General features: G+C 40.5%; 1 protein-coding gene across 9 annotated transcripts in view; it reads right to left on the bottom strand.

The window, feature by feature from the left end:
- The window catches only part of LIMCH1 (LIM and calponin homology domains 1), a 343,507-nt gene that overhangs the window by 132,003 nt on the left and 191,091 nt on the right, over positions 1-20,413 (bottom strand). The window lies entirely within an intron of this gene.

The raw sequence follows: 20,413 nt of genomic DNA on the forward strand, positions 1-20,413 counted from the left end.
GGACACAAGAAGTCTCCCCCTCCTTGTCAAGGTCATCCCTTTCTATCTTCCAAGACTTCATCCTACCTATTTTACCCTCTCTCCTATCCCCTCTTTTTCTCACCAATCTTCTTCTCTATGTCCTATAAGTAAAACAAAAAAAAATGTTCCTACCCTACAGATAAGTCCCGCAAGGACCGCGTGTCTCCCTCAAGTTAACACCCATTCTCTGCCCTTCCTTCTCAGCTCTCATGAGAGTTGTCCCCAGTCACAGTCTTTATTCTCTCTTCCTGTTTGATCCTCTACACAATTGACTTCAGTTCTCACCATCCGGTCCAAATGTTCTTTGCACAGTCATCCTGTACTTTTTAATTCAAGAGAGACTTTCCAGTTCTTACAGCGGGCTAATTCTCTACTTGCGTTTGACACAGTTCATTACCTTTTCTTCCTTGAGACACTTTCCTTCCATTGATGCTACAGTGTTCACTTTCTAATATTTCTCTGCCCTCTTTTCTCAATCTTCTTCCTGAGTTCCTCTTTCTCTACCATTTATTAAATGACAGTTTCCTCAAGTCACACTCCACGACTGATTAGTCTTCTCAGTCTATTCTTGGGCAATGCCATTCATCATTTTGGTTTTAACCTTTGCCTAAACGTTTATGATTCTTGAATCCTTCTGGACTGTCCCGAACTACCTACAGGACATCTTTATGCCAGAAAATGCCCAGAGAATGGACACTGTTATGGATGGTGCTAGGTGACAATTTCCTCCTTTCCGTGGTGCTTAGATCCAAAATCATGACTCATTCTGTCTCCAAAACTATTGCCTCTACCTAAACGTATGCATGCAAACAGAAATTAATATGGGTTTCTATCTGCTCCACCGCAACACTAATGCACACCACATCACCTAGGAAAAAGTGGGCTGAATAGAACAAAAGCAAGGCTTAAACTTCAGATTCAACAGCTCCTGTTGAAACCACAGAATCTCTGCAGCGAGTAAGCAGAGGTGGGGCCGCATGTTTTGAGATCATTTACTTAAACCCCTTGGGAGACAAAGTTCTGTTAGAGTTATATCCAGAATGCCTCAGGTTGGAGCTTCGCTTTAGGACTACTGTTTATAGAGCACGGAATGGCCACAGAATCGTGAGCGCCAGCCAGGCTTACCATTTTCCAAAGTTCAAAGTGATGCAGGGACCTGACATCACACCACCATTCTGCACACATATGGCTAATGCTGTGCTCTCGGCCATGTGCTATGATGGCTGCCTTTTAGTTTTCTCTTTTCCTCCTTCAGGAGAAATTCAGGCACAATAGCGAGAGAAATGCTAGATAGATTAAATAGTCTAGGGACTTTCCTGCATAAACCCTTTACTGATGAGGAGGAGGAAGAAGACTTTGCTCTAATCAACAGATCCTTTCTCAGTGGTGAATTTGATGCACAGGCAGAATTGGGATTCCGCTTTTCAGTAGCATTTTTGGAGTCCTACTTACGTAGCATTATCTCTGAAACCATCCCCAGTACTGAATGTGGCTCTGGACTTTATTACCTTGACAAGTCATCTCTAGTAATCTGGGTATGTAGGATACATTAATCATACTACTTGGTAAGCACGATGTACTGGAGTTAATGTGTTCAGCCAGGGTTGAAAAAAAAAGTCCTAGATTTCAGCTGCATCTTATTTTAGAGTTTATCACTGAGGGCTGACCTTTTATTTTTATGCTCCATGTTTCCAGGTAGGGGAAGCTCCATTAGAGTAACACTCCTGGGCATTTACTGCCACCCTGCTTGTGAGTTATCTGAGTGCTGAGTACGGGAGAAGAGACAGCATTTTCAGCCAGCTCCCTACAGCTGCTGGCAAGAAGCATGCTTTCTCTCCTACTCCAGACTGTACGTCTTACAGGCACAGCTCCTACAGGGGAGATCTGCATGGTGAGTTCTCCCTGGGGCTGCCTGGGTGAGCCTAGCGTAGTCAGGGCTGAAGCACACTTGCCGGCCCAAAGTCACAGTCTTCAACCCAGCTCTAATCAGGTAGAAAGTGAGCATTGTGATCTTTATCTGTCTCACTCCTGCATCTCTCAAGCAAATTAAGAGGTGATACTAATATGGCTCATTATTAGTCATGAGAAACAAAATCAGTTATTAAACAGTATCTATGCTGGTTTGGGTTCAGACATTTATATAGTCAATTCTTATTTCTTTCCCTTGGTGGATAATTCTTTTTTAGTACAATGCTAAGAAGCACAATTTTTTTTTTTTTAGCTACTTAGCACATTTCTCTATGATATTCAGTTTGTATTTTCATTACACCCTTATCTGGAAGGTCAACAGGATGAAAAACTGGAAATACAAACACAAATAGAGAAAAGAGAAGAAAAAGTTAGTGAGACTGCCAGTGAGCAAAAACAAGCAGGGTAACCTAAATAGGGAAGTAAATGACATGTTTCCAAGACCTAGAATTTGGGGAAACACTTTTAAATGTTTATCCTTGCAATCCATTTCAAAGTCAAGCGTCTTCTTTCAACAGTTCCTTATTCTTTACAGGAAATGCCAACACCTAGACTTGTAGCCTGGCTCTAATTTGTGACAAAGAAGACAATTTACATTCAATCATGTATCCTACAACATCCATAGACATTTCATCAACGTTTTGGCCCATTTTAGCAGCATCATATTTTTCTTACTCAGTCTTTCTGAAGGAAAGCCAGAAGAAATAATCCATTTTAGGGTATTTTTCTAGCATTGGTGTTTGAAGAATTTAGATCTAAAAATAAGTAGAACATTATGTCACCAGAGTTTTGAATACACAAACTCAGTGTCCATATGGGTCGAATTCCATGACACCCCATTCCAAGGGACTCTGAAATTCTTCTTGTGCTGCAACTATTCTGATGAGTACTTTGGGGCACTTACAAGAGCATTGCTGGTTGGCATCAAAGAATTGTAGGACTGACAATGGCTGAATCCTCACCAGGGAGCTGTCCAGCCTCAGCCTGAAAGGCTTCAGTGATGAGGAAGTGACTGATTTCTGATGCATTTCAGCCCATTCTGGGGGTAACTCTGAACGTGAGAGAAAACTCTTATGTTGCACCCACATGGTGTTCCCAACCATTTCTCCTCATTGGTTCTAATTCTGCCTCCATGAAACTGCCTACATCACGCTCAGGCTGTCTTCTACCCTATGGTCCTGCAGCATTTTGGTATTTCCTCACGTCTCTCCTCAGGCTTCCCTTCACCACAAAGCCTCACAACTGCTTCCATCTATAGGACATGACCCTTAGTGTCCTCTCCACCAGGGATCCCCATTTTAGTGGGTAAGCGTTCAGGGATGGGGTGAGACAGACATTGGTTTACACCCTGGTTCTGTCTTACTAATTCTGTAGCCTTAGACAAGTTTCCTTATCTGTGAAATAGGAGTAAGAATAGCTACATATATTCCTGTGAGAATTAAGTGAGAAATTCCCAAGACCATAGTGTTGTGCCTGATACACAGTATATGTCCCCAAACGGAGTTGCTTGTAGCTGTTGTCGTCATCATCTTGGATGTGGGGACAGTGTAGAGACACAAATGGTAACGTGACACCTACTCTGGTGCAGAGTCAGGACAGCACAGGCAGTGCTGGAAAGACGCCGATTCCTAAGCTCCCCCGCACACATCACAATTCCTCTCCCAGCAATGAGAGCCAAAACGCCTGTTTCTCCCTTTCTCAATATTGCTTCTCTGAGATTTGGAGATTTAACTGTTTACCACTTCAACTATACCAGTGGTAACAGATAGGTGGACCTTGTAAAACATCATGGAATTCTTTTTAGTGAAAGGTATAAAAGCTAAGTGGTATTTTTTACTATGAGACAAGGGGAATTCTGAGAACCGTAAGACTGTTTGGCACAATGAAAACAGACACAAGACAAATACCAGCTTGAAAAAAAAAAATTACCAAAATAGCTAAATTCCTCTTGGGAGTTGTTACTTCCAACCTTCTTTCCTGAGATGTCAGCCCTTAGGATGGAGAGCAACCAAACCACTAGGCATAAACCAAGGAAATCTTGGCTTAGATGGCTGATCCTCACTTAGAACAGAACGGTGACAACTTGAAAACAAAATCATTGAAAACTCACACGAGCTTTTAGGCACAGTCCAGTCACTTTTGCCATTGTCCCAAGGTCTAATTTGGGGACATTCTTTATTTATATATTATTCTCTTATTTGTCTTTAATGGAAAGAATTTACCCTTCAAGTAATTCAGACTTCCTAAGGACTCACTGGCTTATAGTGAAAACTGACATCAGTCCTGCTAACTCTATTCAAGTCACTGCCAAGTTTCAGGAATACAATACATTAATGTCTTTGAGGACAAAGCAGGGATCATCTCTCTCTGTGGTATTCCCCCACAGAACCTAGCACAGACCTTTAACCATATTATGCACTCAATAAGTATTTTCTGAATAAATGTTCCTGAATTGCAAAAAAGCAGGCCTTTATTTTTCATTATATTGACCTCGAGCAACAAGGCTTTCATAGGAACCAGGAGTCCTCTCTATAGAAAGCTGGAAATAGCCTCTATCTGAGTTCTATCCCCAGTTCTGCCAGCAGAACAAATGAGTGAGGGAGGCCCCTGGAGTCAGCTGCCTGAGTTCTAATTTGAGGTCTACCATCTTGGAGAAGTTACCTCACCTCTCTGTGCTGCTTTTCCCATCTATGAAATGGAGATAATAATATTATCTGTAATATTATTAGGGATAATAGGCTTTTCACGAGAAGTAAGTATAATATATAAAGTACTTAAGGAGAGCTTTTGACCTGTGAATGGTCACTCAGTATAATGTGAGCTATTGTATTATTTGCTAGTTGAAGGGCCTGGGGTAAGTCACTTAGCCACTCAGCTCCACCGTTGCCTCACGTGTAAAGCAAAGAGTACGATCACAGTTGGAAAGGGCCTCCTGCTCTAGGATGGAGTGAAGGGGATTGATCAGGGGTCCAACACTCCTGACCTAGAGGGAATCGGCAGGAGGACCTTGATGGAAGAGTTTCTGATTATTGGTACGAGAATGAGGAAGTAGGCAAAATGTAATGGTCTTCTGTCTCCATCTCTAACATAGATATCTTGTGACTTAAGAAATAAAATCTGATGATAGCTGGCTAGTGTGAGGAAAGCTGTTGTGTATTAAACCTGACTTGGAGGTGGGCGGTTTCTAGGGAGGGAAGTTGGAGCACAGCTGCGCACAACATTCGCAAGCAGTGTTCATGCATCTGTGCAGGATGGGAGAGAGGGAGACTCTGTTCTCCAAAGCATAGCTGCTTTGTAAGCCATTGGCTTATTGAATTTCCCAGAATGTCCCCTGAATTTCTCATATTGATTCAGGACAATGGAGAAAAGAAATTTGCTCTGCTTCTTGGTATCTATCACTCTGAATAATTTAATTCTGCCCCTTTGTATAGGAAAAAATACTAACGTCCATCTGAAAACATCTGGGCTGGTGACTTGCATTTGGAAGATACTCCCTTCACTTCACAAGCTATTTGTGGGGCTGTGATTGTCTGTGCTCTAGGTATATCTCTGGAGGAGAATTACATACATGGAGTATGGATACCAGGATATCGAGGGCTTACTGTGTGCCCACATAGTGCTGGCCACTTTATGTGTGTCACCTTTTATGATACAAGAACCTCTGGAACGTATTACCACTAAGTTTCACAGATCAAAGACTCTGAGTGTTTAGCGAGGTATGTGATTTGCACATTGTCACAGGTGATAGCACTGGATTTGATCCAAGGTCTCTACTGTCCACAGTTCATGCTATAGACCTTCAACTTCTAAAGGTAGAAGATAAACCTTCCCAATTTAAATACACCGAAGTTTACAAGACAATTCTTCCCAGTTTTTCATTCGGAGAGGAAAAAAGATCCATCCTCATTAGAACTGGTGCTGCTCAATTTAATCTAGCTAAGAATGCTACAGTTGGGGGATTAAACCCTTTCATAATATTCTGCCGGTGTTCATCACCACCCATGTCATTTTGAACATCTTTTCTATAAAATGGCTCTCAGTTCTAGTAAAAGGGACAGCAAGAAAACCCCCCAGTGGCCCAATGAGAGCAATATATTCTCCCTGGTACAGGTATTCAAACATCTATCTAATAAGAAGGTAATTTGGTCAAACCCTTAGCCCCACAGAAGAGATCAACACTTATTTCCAGACTCTAGTCTGAACTTTCCCATTTTAAATGTTTCCACACCAATAATCATGGCCGCAGTGAAATATCCCTAGTCTAGATACTAGGGTAATAATCTTAAATTTTGCTGGAGATTTTGCTATCTGATTGCACAATTTATTTGACAGCTAAATTTATTTCTTTTAGGACAGAATGACTGAACCCATACTAATTTTCATGATAGGTCAAAAAATACTTCCTTTTTATTTAAGCATTTCACCAGAACTGTTATCCTACTATCATACTTACTGACATTTTCTCTTTTCCTTTCACTTCTGGGTAGAAACTTTGTTAACTGACATTCTCTCTGACTTTATTGAATGGGGACAAAGGAGAGCTAAGATAACAACTCCGAAAGGCTGACTGCCCTCAGCACACTGAAGAGGAGCAAAACTCCCTGTACATGCTGACCACTCAACCCATGGGAAGATAAGAACATTTTTAAAGGGAAGCAAAGAGTTTGCAGAAAGTTCTGACTAAAAAGTGAGGAGTGGTTTATTAATCACTAGGCCAAGTGGAGGGGAGGTCCGAGGGCGTCTTTTTCAAAAGAAGTGAGACTGGACTTCTGTCTCATCCCCAGGCCCAGGCCTGGTGTTGGCAGCATCTGGAAAAGGCAAGGTTGCTCTGGCGACTTTTCAAGCAGCTCAGAGGCTCCCAACAGAAGCAAAAGTGAAGTAAAACCCCAAACCCACAGCAGTCATGACACTGACTGTAAAAGTGGGTGAGACGTGCAGAAAATGTTTTATAATCAGAATTTTTCTCTAGACAGAAGGCTTTTGAGAGGCCTTTGGGGAGATTTCTGAGGATTCTTAAATACCATTTCAAGCAAATGTTTATTGAAGTGCATGCTCTTGTGACATCCTCCTGTTTCTTCACTGTATAATTAGGAGGCATAAAGGATAGAATTGTTGGGTATTTTTCCCATCCTGCTATGGCTTTCATCTCTTGTTGATCAAATTTCTGGTAGGAGTTTAGTTAGTCAGTGTCAGTGGAATTTTTGAAGAATATCCTTTTTTTTTTTTTTTTCTCATGATGCTTGTTCATTATTTTAATGCCCAAGAATATGAATTTAAGATTAAGAGAGATTTAGAAAATGTTATAGACTAGTTTGGCACACAGGATAAAGCCCACAAACGCCCCCTTGAAAACCATAAACAAGACTTGAAAGCCCCGTATTTATTTACAGGCTTCTTCTCAAAACCACACATACAAGTGCAGTGACTAAACATCCCAATTAGTTTATCTGTATTCTGCTCACGCGTTGCCATGCTCAAAGAACTTTAAAATTTTCATCATCATTTACGAAGCAGCCCTGACTCACCAAGATTTACAAAGCAATCAGTGGCAAAGTTAACTGGAATCTAGACTTTCTAACACCTACAGAAAAACCCATGCAGTTCTGAAAAAAAGAAAATACAGCCAAGGAAGCAAGATTTCAGTATGGCATTTCTAAACCAGAGAGAGAGAGAGACAGGAAGAAAGAGTAATTTACAAAGGATTTAAATCCATACTAAGACAGTATTGTTTCTTTTCCTTTTGCCTTTAGGTTGGCTGGATTAAGCAATTCAGGGTCTGAAGAGCCTGACAAATTCTACAGATCCAGCTCACCACTTGGGTCTTCTCATGGATCTGAAATATCCTGGAGGGGAAACGAGTCAGAATAGATTCGTGCCCAAACCCAGGAAAGACAGTAAAGAGGGGAGTAATAAGGATGAAGCTTGGGGAGGGGGCAACTAGATTTGAGGGAGGGGAGGACCGAGGTCTTTGTTCATGTCTACATGCCTCAGAAGCCTAGACTTTTATCATTAACAGGGTGTTGCCTTCACTTGTGCCCTTATAATTATACAAGGTAAATTATAGTCAGACTCGTGGGGTCTTGAAAGCCTTGTAAAAGAATTTAAGGAATTTGCAGTCTTTCAATGTTGTTCTGAAGGGGCAAGAGAGTAACATAATCCCCACTGTGTGACAGGAGCTTTGACAAAAGCCAGAAGGAACAGAAAGGAAGAGATGATGGATGTGAGAGAGAGGACTTGGGTGGAATGTACAGGACTTTGGAACGACTGGGTGTAGGGGTGAGTACTGGGAATACCTTCGAGCAAGATGAATGAAAAGGGTGCTGCCATGAAGGGAAATTGGTTATTACAGGAAATAAGGTATGCTGATGTGGAGACCAGTTATGTTTTTGACGGAATGAAATTGAGGAACTATCAGGAACACAGGAAAAAAGGAGACAAAGCCCTGGAGAGAGGTTGGGGCTGCCCATACTTAGGAGCCCCTGGCATAGGGACCTGGGTCCTCAGCATGTAGACAGTGGTTGACACGAAGGGAATAAGCAGGATTGTCAAGGGAAATGAGGTAGAGGGCGGTGCAAAAAGGACCAAGGACAGTCCTGAGGAAATGCCTGCATTGGGCGGGGTCAGGGGCCATATAAAGGATACAAGGGAGAACTAGGAGCTGTAGTGTCACGACGACGCCAAGAGGAAAGGTAATTTCCAGCAGGGATTGATCAATGGTATTGATCATGTGGAAGGTAGCTGGTGACTGCTGGTGACTCCGAGAGTAGCTTTAACCCAGGTTACAGGTGGAAGTCAGTAAAGGGTTAAGTTGGGAGGAGATGCCGATGACATGGATGATGTGAATGCAGAATAGCCTGAAGAAAGGATGGAGAGAATGGAAGTTGGAAGATGCAGCCAGGTTCAGGAAAGGGGGAGTTAAGAGCAAGAAGGGGCTGAGTAGGTTTGTAGACTGAAGGGAAGGAGGTGGTGGTGAGATGAGGGATGGAAAATGTAAGAGGGATGGGCTACAATAGTGGGGCCTGGTCCAGGAAGATTCTGGAAGAAAGTAGGATCAATCAGGATTGCGGGAAGAAGGACAGGACACAGGCTCCAAGGAACACTTGAGACAGAGAGGAAGGAAATTGAAGGTGCTTCTATAAGATGACCTGAAGCTGGACTTGCGATTTATTTTCATTATGTTTTAGTGGCAACGACAGCAAGAGTATCTTATTTTAAAACCTACTATTCTCAGAGTACTGTATTTAAGACAAATTTTTAAAACCCTGCTTTCTAGCACATTCCATCATAACCACACCCCTGCCCTGCAGAACTAACCTGCTAAACTAGACAAAAGATTTATCTTTCTTCAACTACAAAAATGATGTTTTGGGGAGTAATCCAAAATAAACCAACCAACCAAAAAATCTACATGCATTTGACAAACTTAAATTTCTGCATCAGTAAATCAATGTTTATCATAATTCTAGACGGTGAAGACATGTTTGTTGAAATGAGTGTTAACACTGAAAAATCCAGTAATTTTAATAAAAAAGTGTGCTTGCATCGAGATTATATATAGGAAGCTGCCTCTTTACAGCATTTATAACATTAATTCAATCATTCATTAGTTAGAATTACGCCACACTCTGAAGGGATTGATAGCAAATGGTCCCTAAACTCTATAGAATTTACCGTCTCAAGGAGGAGAAATACAAACACAACTTTCCTAAATAAAGCGTACTTGACGTCCTTGTAGAGAATTGTGAAAGGGCTGCGGGCACCCAGTCGGAAGCGCCCAGCAGGGGCTTCAGAGGAGTGATGTGAGCTGGATCTCCAACGAGGGCTTCACACCTGCCTCTTCTCTGAAAAAAGAGGGGTGCTGGATGGTGGGGAGGAACGAGGGGGCAGGAAATGGGGATGGGAAGACACTGTGGGAAAGAACATGGATTATATCTTGCTGGGGATGAAACCAATACAAGAATTTGAACTGGGAAGGAGCATAATCAGAAATCACTGCCTAGGGCTTCCCTGGTGGCGCAGTGGTTGAGAATCTGCCTGCCAATGCAGGGGACACGGGTTCGAGCCCTGGTCTGGGAAGATCCCACATGCCGCGGAGCAACTAGGCCCGTGAGCCACAACTACTGAGCCTGCGCGTCTGGAGCCTGTGCTCCGCAACAAGAGAGGCCGCGATAGTGAGAGGCCCGCGCACCGCAATGAAGAGTGGCCCCCGCTTGCCACAACTAGAGAAAGCCCTCGCACAGAAACAAAGACCCAACACAGCCAAAAATAAAAATAAATAAAATTAAAAATAAATAAATAAATAAATAAAGGGAAAAAGATGGTTCAATTAAAAAAAAGAAATCACTGCCTAATTTGTTTCAAGCCACTTACTTAGCCAAAGGCTCAGCCCCTCCTCATACTTTCTTTAGGGAATTCCCACAAGATTGAAGGCAGGACAATGCTGTCTCATTCCTGCCTTTACAACTCTGAGAGGTGAGTTTTGGAGCTCTTTTATTTTTTTAAATGTTGGTATTCATTTTTTTATGACTCTTCAGAGAAGAGTGAAAAGGTGTAAGAGTTGTCACCAAAGTGTCAAAGAGTGCCCTTCATGCACATATCATTTATGGGTGGCTTTTTATTTGGTCCCCGTGTATGTAGCAGCTATTCTTAAAGCTTTGAATAAACTTGATGGCTTTGAGTTGTCCTTAAGGAACTCAAACCACCAGGCTGGCACGTGTGGACACCACAGTCAGGTTAAGTTAGAATCTGCAACCTTAAAACCTATCTGTTGAACCTCAATTTCTAGGGGAGGTTGACTGCAGCATGGGGAGGGTTAGAAAAAGGGAATGTGTTGGTTCCAAGTTCAGCTCTTCAGTATTTCTATTCAGATCTGAAGCTCACAACTGAAGCCCCATAAAAGCCTCACACCGATGGACTCACCTTCATTGGAGTGGGGTTTAGAACCTCCCTTGGGGCTTCAATTTGCCCGCCACCTTCACCCAATGGGGCACATCCAAGGATCCCTTCCAAGCATGCAGGGCCTGGAGAGAATTCCACTAAATCAAGTTTTCCTCAACATTTTGAATTTCCAGTGATGTTTTAGCACCTTGGTGACTAAAATTGTACTGGTTCTGCCCAGCTAGTCACACCTTATTAAGGATTCAGACCATCATTTTATTTATATACACATACACACAGCAGCTATAATTTTTTTAAGATATATGCTTTAATGCCTTTGTTTGATTTAGGGCTACTTATTGAAAGAAAAAGCATCAGTTTAAACTTCCTTGGATATCTTTTTATTTTATTTTTTAATTAAAAAAAATTTTTTTAAACATCTTTATTGGAGTATAATTGCTTTACAATGGTGTGTTAGTTTCTGCTGTATAACAAAGTGAATCAGCTATACATATACATATATCCCCATATCTCCTCCCTCTTGCATCTCCCTCCCATCCTCCCTATCCCACCCCTCTAGGTGGTCACAAAGCACCGAGCTGATCTCCCTGTGCTATGCAGCTGCTTCCCACTAGCTATCTATTTTACATTTGGTAGTGTATATATGTCAGTGGTACTCTCTCACTTCGTCCCAGCTTACCCCTCCCCCTCCCCATGTCCTCAAGTCCATTCTCTACGTCTGCGTCTTTATTCCCATCACGTCTGCGTCTTTATTCCCGCCCTGCCCCTAGGTTCTTCAGAACTTTTTTTTTTAGATTCCACATATATGTGTTAACATACGGTATTTGTTTTTCCCTTTCTGACTTACTTCACTCTGTATGACAGACTCTAGGTCCATCCACCTCACTACAAATAACTCAATTTCGTTTCTTTTTATGGCTGAGTAATATTCCATTGTATGTATGTGCCACATCTTCTTTATCCATTCATCTGTCGATGGACACTTAGGTTGCTTCCATGTCCTGGCTATTGTAAATAGAGCTGCAATGAACATTGTGGTATATGACCCTTTTTGAATTATGATTTTCTCAGGGTATATGCCCAGTAGCGGGATTGCTGGGTCATATGGTAGTTCTATTTCTAGTTTTTTAAGGAACCTCCATACTGTTCTCCATAGTGGCTGTATCAATTTACATTCCCACCAACAGTGTAGGAGGGTTCCCTTTTCTCCACACCCTCTCCAGCATTTACTGTTTCTAGATTTTTTGATGATGGCCAGTCTGACTGGTGTGAGGTGATACCTCATTGTAGTTTTGATTTGCATTTCTCTAATGATTAGTGACGTTGAGCATCCTTTTATGTGTTTGTTGGCAATCTGCACATCTTCTTTGGAGAAATGTCTATTTAGGTCTTCTACCCATTTTTGGATTGAGTTGTTTGTTTTTGTGATATTGAGCTGCATGAGCTGCTTGTAAATTTGGATATCTTTTTAAAAAGAGACCTGAGTTTTCCAAATCATCTCTCCTAGACTCTTGTAAATTCTAAATGTTATGAGTGGAGCTGTATTTTTTTTTTTTTAATGTGCTACAAGTACACTGAATAGTACATGGGACTCCCAGGTATAACCCTTTTTATAGGCTTGGAACATAATTTTACATTTATTTTTGCTTTTATGACATTGTTGGTCATGGTGACTACTCGATGCCTAGTCCTTATAAACACAGGCAACTCCTCTATCCTCATATTGTTGCTATGGAAAAAATGAGAACCACTTTATAACAGCCCACATGATGATATACTTTGCAATATTAGAGCACGAGGAAGTTCTGTGTTTATTATGTGTCAAGGTTGTCAAGCCATCACTAACCAGAGATATATGCCAAAAACAGTCACTAATGATAGTAAAGATAAACAGAATTCCATGCAGGAGGGCTGCCTTCATAGTAAATAGGTTATTCAAAGAGCTCTGTTAACCTAGCTGGACAATCAGACCAAATACTTTGCCTTGTTCAGGGGAGGTTTCCTGGAAAAAGTGGCTCCTAAGGCAGATTTTGCACAGTGTATGAGTGATGTAATTTTCTCTCTTAGAAACCGGATCTCTTAGTTCCAAGGCCACTCCCCAGATTGCCTGACCCAAAGGGTAATTCCCTAGTCTGTTCCCACCAAGGTCACATACATGAGGGAAACCACAAGGCAAGGGGGAAAACGCTCAGGCTTTGGGAGTTAGAGTTCAAAGTCATATGGATTCAAATCCCATTTCAGCTGATACTTAAGATATGGGACTTGGACTTTGCTTAATTGATCTGAGTCTCAGCTTCCTCAACTATAAATGGGGATTGATAATACAACCTACCTCCTAGGCAGATTCCCAACAATATACGTAAAGTATCCAATGCCTGGGTAGATCATGGGCGCTCAAAAAGTGCTAGCGAACTTTATTGGCTAGCTGGTAGCAGAGTTAATGATAAAAAAAAGTAGACCCAGGGATTTCGATACTGGCTGTTATCTCTGCATGTTATGATATTTTCCCAATAGCTGCATGACTAACTTCTTATTTATTTCAGATCTTTGCTCAAATATTACCTTCTCAAGAAGGCCTACGCTGACCATCCACTCTCTCTATTTCACAGGACAACCTACAGCCATATCTCCCAATATTTTACGGTCACTTAACATATACTATAATTTTATTATTTATTAGTTTTATTAGTAGTAGTGTCTGTTTTCCCATTAGGATACAAGCTCGTCAAGGGTAGGAGTTTTGTCTGTTTTGCCTATTGATGCATTCCCAGCACTTAGCAGAGTCTTGATATTTGTTGAATTAATGAAAGAAGAACTGTGGTTAGGTTTGTTTTGCATTTGAATATTGGGTCAATTGAAGAAGGGTAATGCTTCTTCATAGTCCTTACAGATCAGCTTTAGAGTCAGGGCAAGACTGAGCGCACCGCTAACTGGGAGCCCAGAACCAAAGGAAGGCGTCTAACTGGCTCTGGCGCAAGCACACCCGGCGTGTGAGTGACAGAGGCTCTTCTGAGATAGCCTTAAGGATTCACAACATGCTCCCTTGCCTAAAATTCTTCACACATTATGCCCATCAAGCGGCACAAGGGAAAGATGTTTGAGCTTTCCATGAAAACAGTAGGAAACTCTTGCTAAATCAACATCACCATGAGTGTGATGTCGATCAAGTTCACAGCGTCCAACAGAAACCTGCTTTTTGAAATTTGTGAACAGCTCCACATCCGCTAACTATTCATGCCTTGTTCAAACAGATGTGTCAACATCTCACCAAAATATCAATCAAATGGCAATGACTGGAATTTTAATCAACCACAGGAGCTCCCAAATAGAATGGAGATGCTTCCATAGCAAAAAGATGCTACAAAGTCGATAAAGTCTTTTAATCCTGACTGCTAAATCTTCAGCCTCCACCCTACCCTGCTGCAATTACAGCATAAATTACACAGGAGCAAGGGCCATGGCAATGTTTTGCTCCCTGCACAGTGCCTGGCACCTCATAGGCACATGAGAAATATGAACTGAATGAATGAATCAACTTAGTTAATTCAATCCATATTTCAAAGACCCTTTACAAAACCCAAATGACACAGTTCAAGGACTAAAGATTTTGCTCAACAGGATGGATGAGACTTGGCCACAGTATATATGGAAAAGATCTGAGAGGTTTTGCTTTTCTCAAGCCTGACATGAGATGAGGGCCAACTGTGCAATTCATCTGCTAAATAAGCTCATTTCATCTGAGCCCAACTTAACAATTAACAGAGGCAATGTGTCTGAAGGATAAGAAATAATGATTCCTCTGCACTTCCAACTGGTCAAGCCACATCTAGAAGAGAGTTGTCCAGGTGTGGGTGCACATTTTAAGAAAAATTCTGACGTAATGGTGGTAGTGCAGGAACTAAGTCTCAGAGGTAATAGAAGGAATTGGGTAGCATGAGAACATGCTTAGGATAGCTAACAGGAGCAAGGAAGACAAGTGGGGCAGCACTGGATTACCCCCATCACCTTGGCTGACAGCCAGGCCACCCCTCTCACATACAAGAGGGTCCCACCAACCTCAGCAGCCCACCAAGCTGACCATCCTGGTTTTGTGAGCAACAAACACTTGTTTTATACCCCTGAGGTTTTGTGCTTGTTTGTTACATGGCTTAATTGCAACAATAGCTAACTGATACAAAGAGAAATAGTGGAAGGTCTATCTTAGATAAGAGGAAGCAAAATAGTTCTATTTCCTTAGAAGATGAGAATAGAAGAGATAATTTAAATGCTTAGTGTCTCTCAAGAAGAAAACTTTTGGCTCTTAGAAACTTAGAGCTTTCTAAGGATTGGAGCCATCCATCAAATGAGTGGGCTTTGCTGAAGTTGAGCTTGGAAACCAGCAAAGCCAACGACGCCATCACAGTTTCACCAGGCTCAGGCTGCTGCATTGGGCCTGCCCTGGTTTAATATTAAAGAGCTTGAGAACTCACTTAGATCAGGGACTTTATCTGTTTTGTTTTTTCATCCTTACACATTCAGATAATGGTACAGGATCTAGCACATAGTAGGTTTTCAATAAATATTTGTTAAACCAAAAATGAATGGAAGATGGCAAGGCTGGTCCCCAGTCCCTGAATCCAAGAGGGTAAATTGTTGAAACTGGGTGGAAAAAGCCACACATATCTAACCAAATATTTAGAAAATATTTAGAGAAATATTTAGCAAAGCTATTTTCCAAGCTCCTGAGAAAAGAAACAGGTGTAATAAAGAACAGGCTGAGAAGTAGAAGTAGGGTAATTTGAATACTTTATGGCACAAAACTTTAAAATATTCATTTTTATAATTTTTACGAATTAGTGAGAAGCAGCCTAGGGGAATGAGATGCAAGGAACAGGGAAAAGACGCTGATTCCAAGAGAACAAAAGCTGGTAAAGGCTTCAAGGGCAAGCTGATGGTATTTATAAATATATTGGGCCTTAAGCTCATGAGTCCAGTCTTCTGGAACATTCTTCCTCTCAGGTGGATCCTGACGCAGGCTTAACAGATGCCATGTTTTAAAGGTCAGTGCATGAGGATATAAGGGATGAGCCACACAGAGGCCCCTGGCCCTTAGAGGGGACAGCTCTTCTTTTCCCAGACTCTTCACACAGCTCATGAACACATGGAAAGTACTCTCTCCACCATAACAGGAGTCGGCAAATTTTTTTATTAAAGGTGCATATTTTAGGCTTTATGGGCCATATGTAGTCATAGATATTATGTAAATGAATGAGCATGACTGTGTTCCAGTATAACTTTACTTATAGATACTGAAATAAGAATTTCACTTAATTTTCATGTGTTACAAAATATTATTATCCTTTAAATTTCTTTCAACCATTGTAAAGACATAAAAAACCATTCTTAGGTTGCAGGACATGAGAAAAAGGCAGCAGGCTGGTTTTGGCCAACAGGCCATAGTGTGCCGACCCCTGCTCCATATTTGCCCTCTAATTTTATCTCATATTTGTGTCCTTCTACTGCCCAATGCTAGCAAACAGACTGTCCTGGAAGATTCTCAGTAGTGATCATTTTGATTTGATAAGAGTAACTTTTAATTTTATGATACAGTTGCATAAAGAAAAGTAGATCCTAAAGTTTTTGAAGGAACCTCCATACTGTTCTCCATAGTGGCTGCACCAATTTACATTCTCACCAACAGTGTAGGAGGGTTCCCTTTTCTCCACACCCACGCCAGCATTCACTGTTTGTAGACTTTTTGATGATGGCCATTCTGACCAGTGTGAGGTGATACCTCATTGTAGTTTTGATTAGCATTTCTCTGATAATTAGTGATGTTGAGCAGCTTTTCATGTGCTTTTTGGCCATCTGTATGTCTTCTTTGGAGGACTTACTTACAAAACAGAAACAGACTTACAGATATCGAAAACAAACTTATGGTTACCAAAGGCGAAATGTTGGGGGGGTGGATAAATCAGGAGCTTGGGATGATCATACACACACTACTATATATAAGATAGATAACCAACAAGGACCTATTGTATAGCACAGTGAACTCTACTCAATATTCTGTGATAACCTATACCAGAAAAAAAATCTAAAAAAAGAATGAATATATGTATATGTATAACTGAATCACTTTGCTGTACACCTGAAACTAACACAACATTGTAAATCAACTCCAACAAAATTAAAATATTTTTAAAAAAAGAAAAAGAAAAGTAGATCTTACTAGGATTACTTTGTCCCAAGTGACTCCTTTTGGAAATTTCAAGGATCAAGCACTGTTTTGCATGGTCTCTAATGAGCTTGACAATGTATGGTAGAGCTATTATAGATATTCATGATTCAAAGTTCAACTAAACTCATGAACCCTATCGACAGTGCTGAAGAGATAAAAGACACACATTTTCTCCCACAGGCCATCTGTATTCTTATCTAATTGTACAACTAACCCAACAATGACTTCAAAAATTTGTTTCTCATCTTGAATGTTGTCAATTTCCTTTCACGTAGGTAGAAAGATAGAAGAAACACGCTGAGTATTCGGAATCAAAGAGTTAGTCTCCTACAGAAAGACTTATAAAAGGAATTTTATCTTCTAAACCTAGATGTTAAGAATAGACTGTTTCCTCAAAATAAATTAATATGATTGTGTTTCATGGAAGTGAAAACCTTAATAATTAATCATGTTTTCCTTTTTACTGTGGCTGCCAGGAAACTCAGAATCAAGTTTGTGCCCCAAATATAGAAATTAAATAAGATATTTATTCTTTAGTTACATTGATATTTCCATGATCAAAGCTTTTATTTTCCCCTCCAATGACATCTTTGTTTTTCCTCACAACAGAATAAACCATGTTAGCAATACATTCATACCAAGATAAACCAAATGAAGCAATACACTCATATCAAGATAAGCCAAAATGAAGCATTTCTTTCAAATATCCTCTTTTTTAACATAGTCTTCCACTTTTCCATATGTTTCTGTTCTTCATCTGGCTGTTAGTTTTTTGTTGCCATGGCACTTAATATTTATACAAACAATAAAAAGCAAAGTAACAATTCCTGCCCACTTCCTGTCAACTCCTAGTTAGAATTTCAGATCAAGTGGTGCGTGGTTGATTCCAACCCAATGCACCCAGAGATGGTGAGATGAAAATGCCTTGAGCTATTCACTCCAGGTCATTTAGAAAGTTAAAGACTCATTTTTTTTAACGCCTAGGAGAGTAAAATAAGATAAGGGTATCAAATTATTTTTCCGTATTAAGTCAGTCAATAGGCATTAATTGAGCTCCTACTACATGTCAGACATACAATAAAAATTAACCAATTAGATTCTATATAAAATTTTGGGTCTCACCTTCCTATAAACAGGAAATAGATGTTTAAGCAGCAGAGTGAAGAACTGAGGACATAAGTAATCAGAGCTGTACTGAGGATGCTGGGGGTGAAGTCTGCCATCTTTAGCAATTCGGGTACATGGTGAGGTTTTATTAAATCAGATAGCATTATTTGGAATAAAGACAAATCAGACAGGAATCAGATTAAACTGTAATATCTTACTAAATAAAAAGACTCTATTTGCAAATAAATAACATGTTGATTACAAAGTGATTCATACCTTACTCTTCAAGCAAATCTGATCTCTTAGTGCTTAAAAGCCTCTATCTTATGTGTTAAAAAAAAAAAAGTATCCTTCTTTTTAAAATGTACCATAACTTAGCTTTTCACTAATCACAAAGGTACCTGTGGGAATAGTGAGAAATCCACTCAGGCCATGGGATGTGGTGGTTAAGAGCCAGGCTTGGATTTGAATCCCAGCTCTGTCTAGCTAGCTAACTAGCAGGGATACTTTGTCTAATCAGCTGGGTTACTGTGGCCAAATGTTTAACCTCTCTGTGCTTAGTTTCTTCATTTGTAAAACAAGGATAGTATTCTATCCTTCCCTGTGTTGTAGGAAGGAAAAGGGAAAAAAATTAAGTGCTTAGGAATGTTGTATAATAAAATGACTAAGGGCAAGGGTATGGCATCAGACTCTGGGTTCAAATTCAAGCTTGATCCCTCATTCACCTGATCCCTCATTCACCTTGAGCACATACTTACCATCCCTGTGTCTCAGTTTCCTCATCTATAAAAGGACGATACTAGTTGCATCTACCTTATTGGGTTACTATGGGGAGATGTAAGTTTATAGATGTTATTTATAGATGTAAAGTGCTTAGCATACAATGAGCACTCAATTAATGTTATCAGAGTAATGTCTGACATATTGTAGGTACTAAATAAGTGGTAGTTAATATTAACAGTATGAAAATTATGCTTGACATCACTAATCATCAGGAAAATGCACATCGAAACCACAATGAGGGCTTCCCTGGTGGCGCAGTGGTTGAGAATCTGCCTGCTAACGCAGAGGACACAGGTTCGAGCCCTGGTCTGGGAAGATCCCACATGCCGCGGAGCAACTAGGCCCGTGAGCCACAACTACTGAGCCTGCGCGTCTGGAGCCTGTGCTCTGTAACAAGAGAGGCCACAATAGTGAGAGGGCCGCGCGCCGCAATGAAGAGTGGCCCCCGCTTGCCACAACTAGAGAAAGCCCTCGCACAGAAACGAAGACCCAATGCAGCCAAAAATAAATAAATAAATAAATTTTAAAAATTAAAAAAATATATTAAAAACCACAATGAGCTATCACCTCACACCTCTCAAAAGGGCTATCATCAAAAAGACAACAAATAACAAGTGTTGGCAAGGATGTGGAGAAAAGGAAACCCTCGTGCACTGCTGGTGGAATTGTAAATTGGTGTAGTCACCATGGAAAATAGTATGGTGGTTGCTAAAAAAAATGAAAATAGAACTACCATGTGACCTAGCAATTCCATTTCTGGGTACTTAGCCAAAGAAAATGAAACACTAACTTGAAAAGATATATGCACCCCCACGTTCACTGCAGCATGATTTATAATAGCCAAAATGTGAAAACAACCTAAGTGTTCATCAGCAGAAGAATGGATAAAGCAAATGTGGTATATGTATACGATAGAATATTACTCAGCCATAAAAAAGAATGCCATTTGTGAAAACATGGATGGACCTCGAGGACTTTAGGCTAAGTGAAATAAGTCAGACAGAGAAAGACAAATACCATTTGATCTCACTTATATGTGGAATTTTTTTAAAAAAAGCTCACAGATACAGCGAACAGATTGATGGTTGCAAAGGCAGGGGGTGGGGCAAAATGGGTGAACAGGGTCAAAAGGTTCAAACTTCCAGTTTTAAAATAAGTAAGTAAGTCATGGGGATGTCATGTACAACATGCTGACTATAGTTAATAATATTGTGTGGCATATTTGAAAGTCGCTAAAAGAGTAGATCTTAAAAGTCCTCATCACAAGAAAAAAAATTCTATAAGTATATGTGGTGACAGATGTTAACCAGACTTACTGAGGTGATCATGTTGCAATATATACAAAATCAAATCACTATGGTGTACACCTGAAACTAATATAATGTTGTATGTCAATTATACCTCAACAACAAAAAA

This window comes from Eschrichtius robustus, chromosome 4 (genome assembly GCF_028021215.1).
Source record: "Eschrichtius robustus isolate mEscRob2 chromosome 4, mEscRob2.pri, whole genome shotgun sequence".
NCBI lineage: Eukaryota > Metazoa > Chordata > Mammalia > Artiodactyla > Eschrichtiidae > Eschrichtius > Eschrichtius robustus.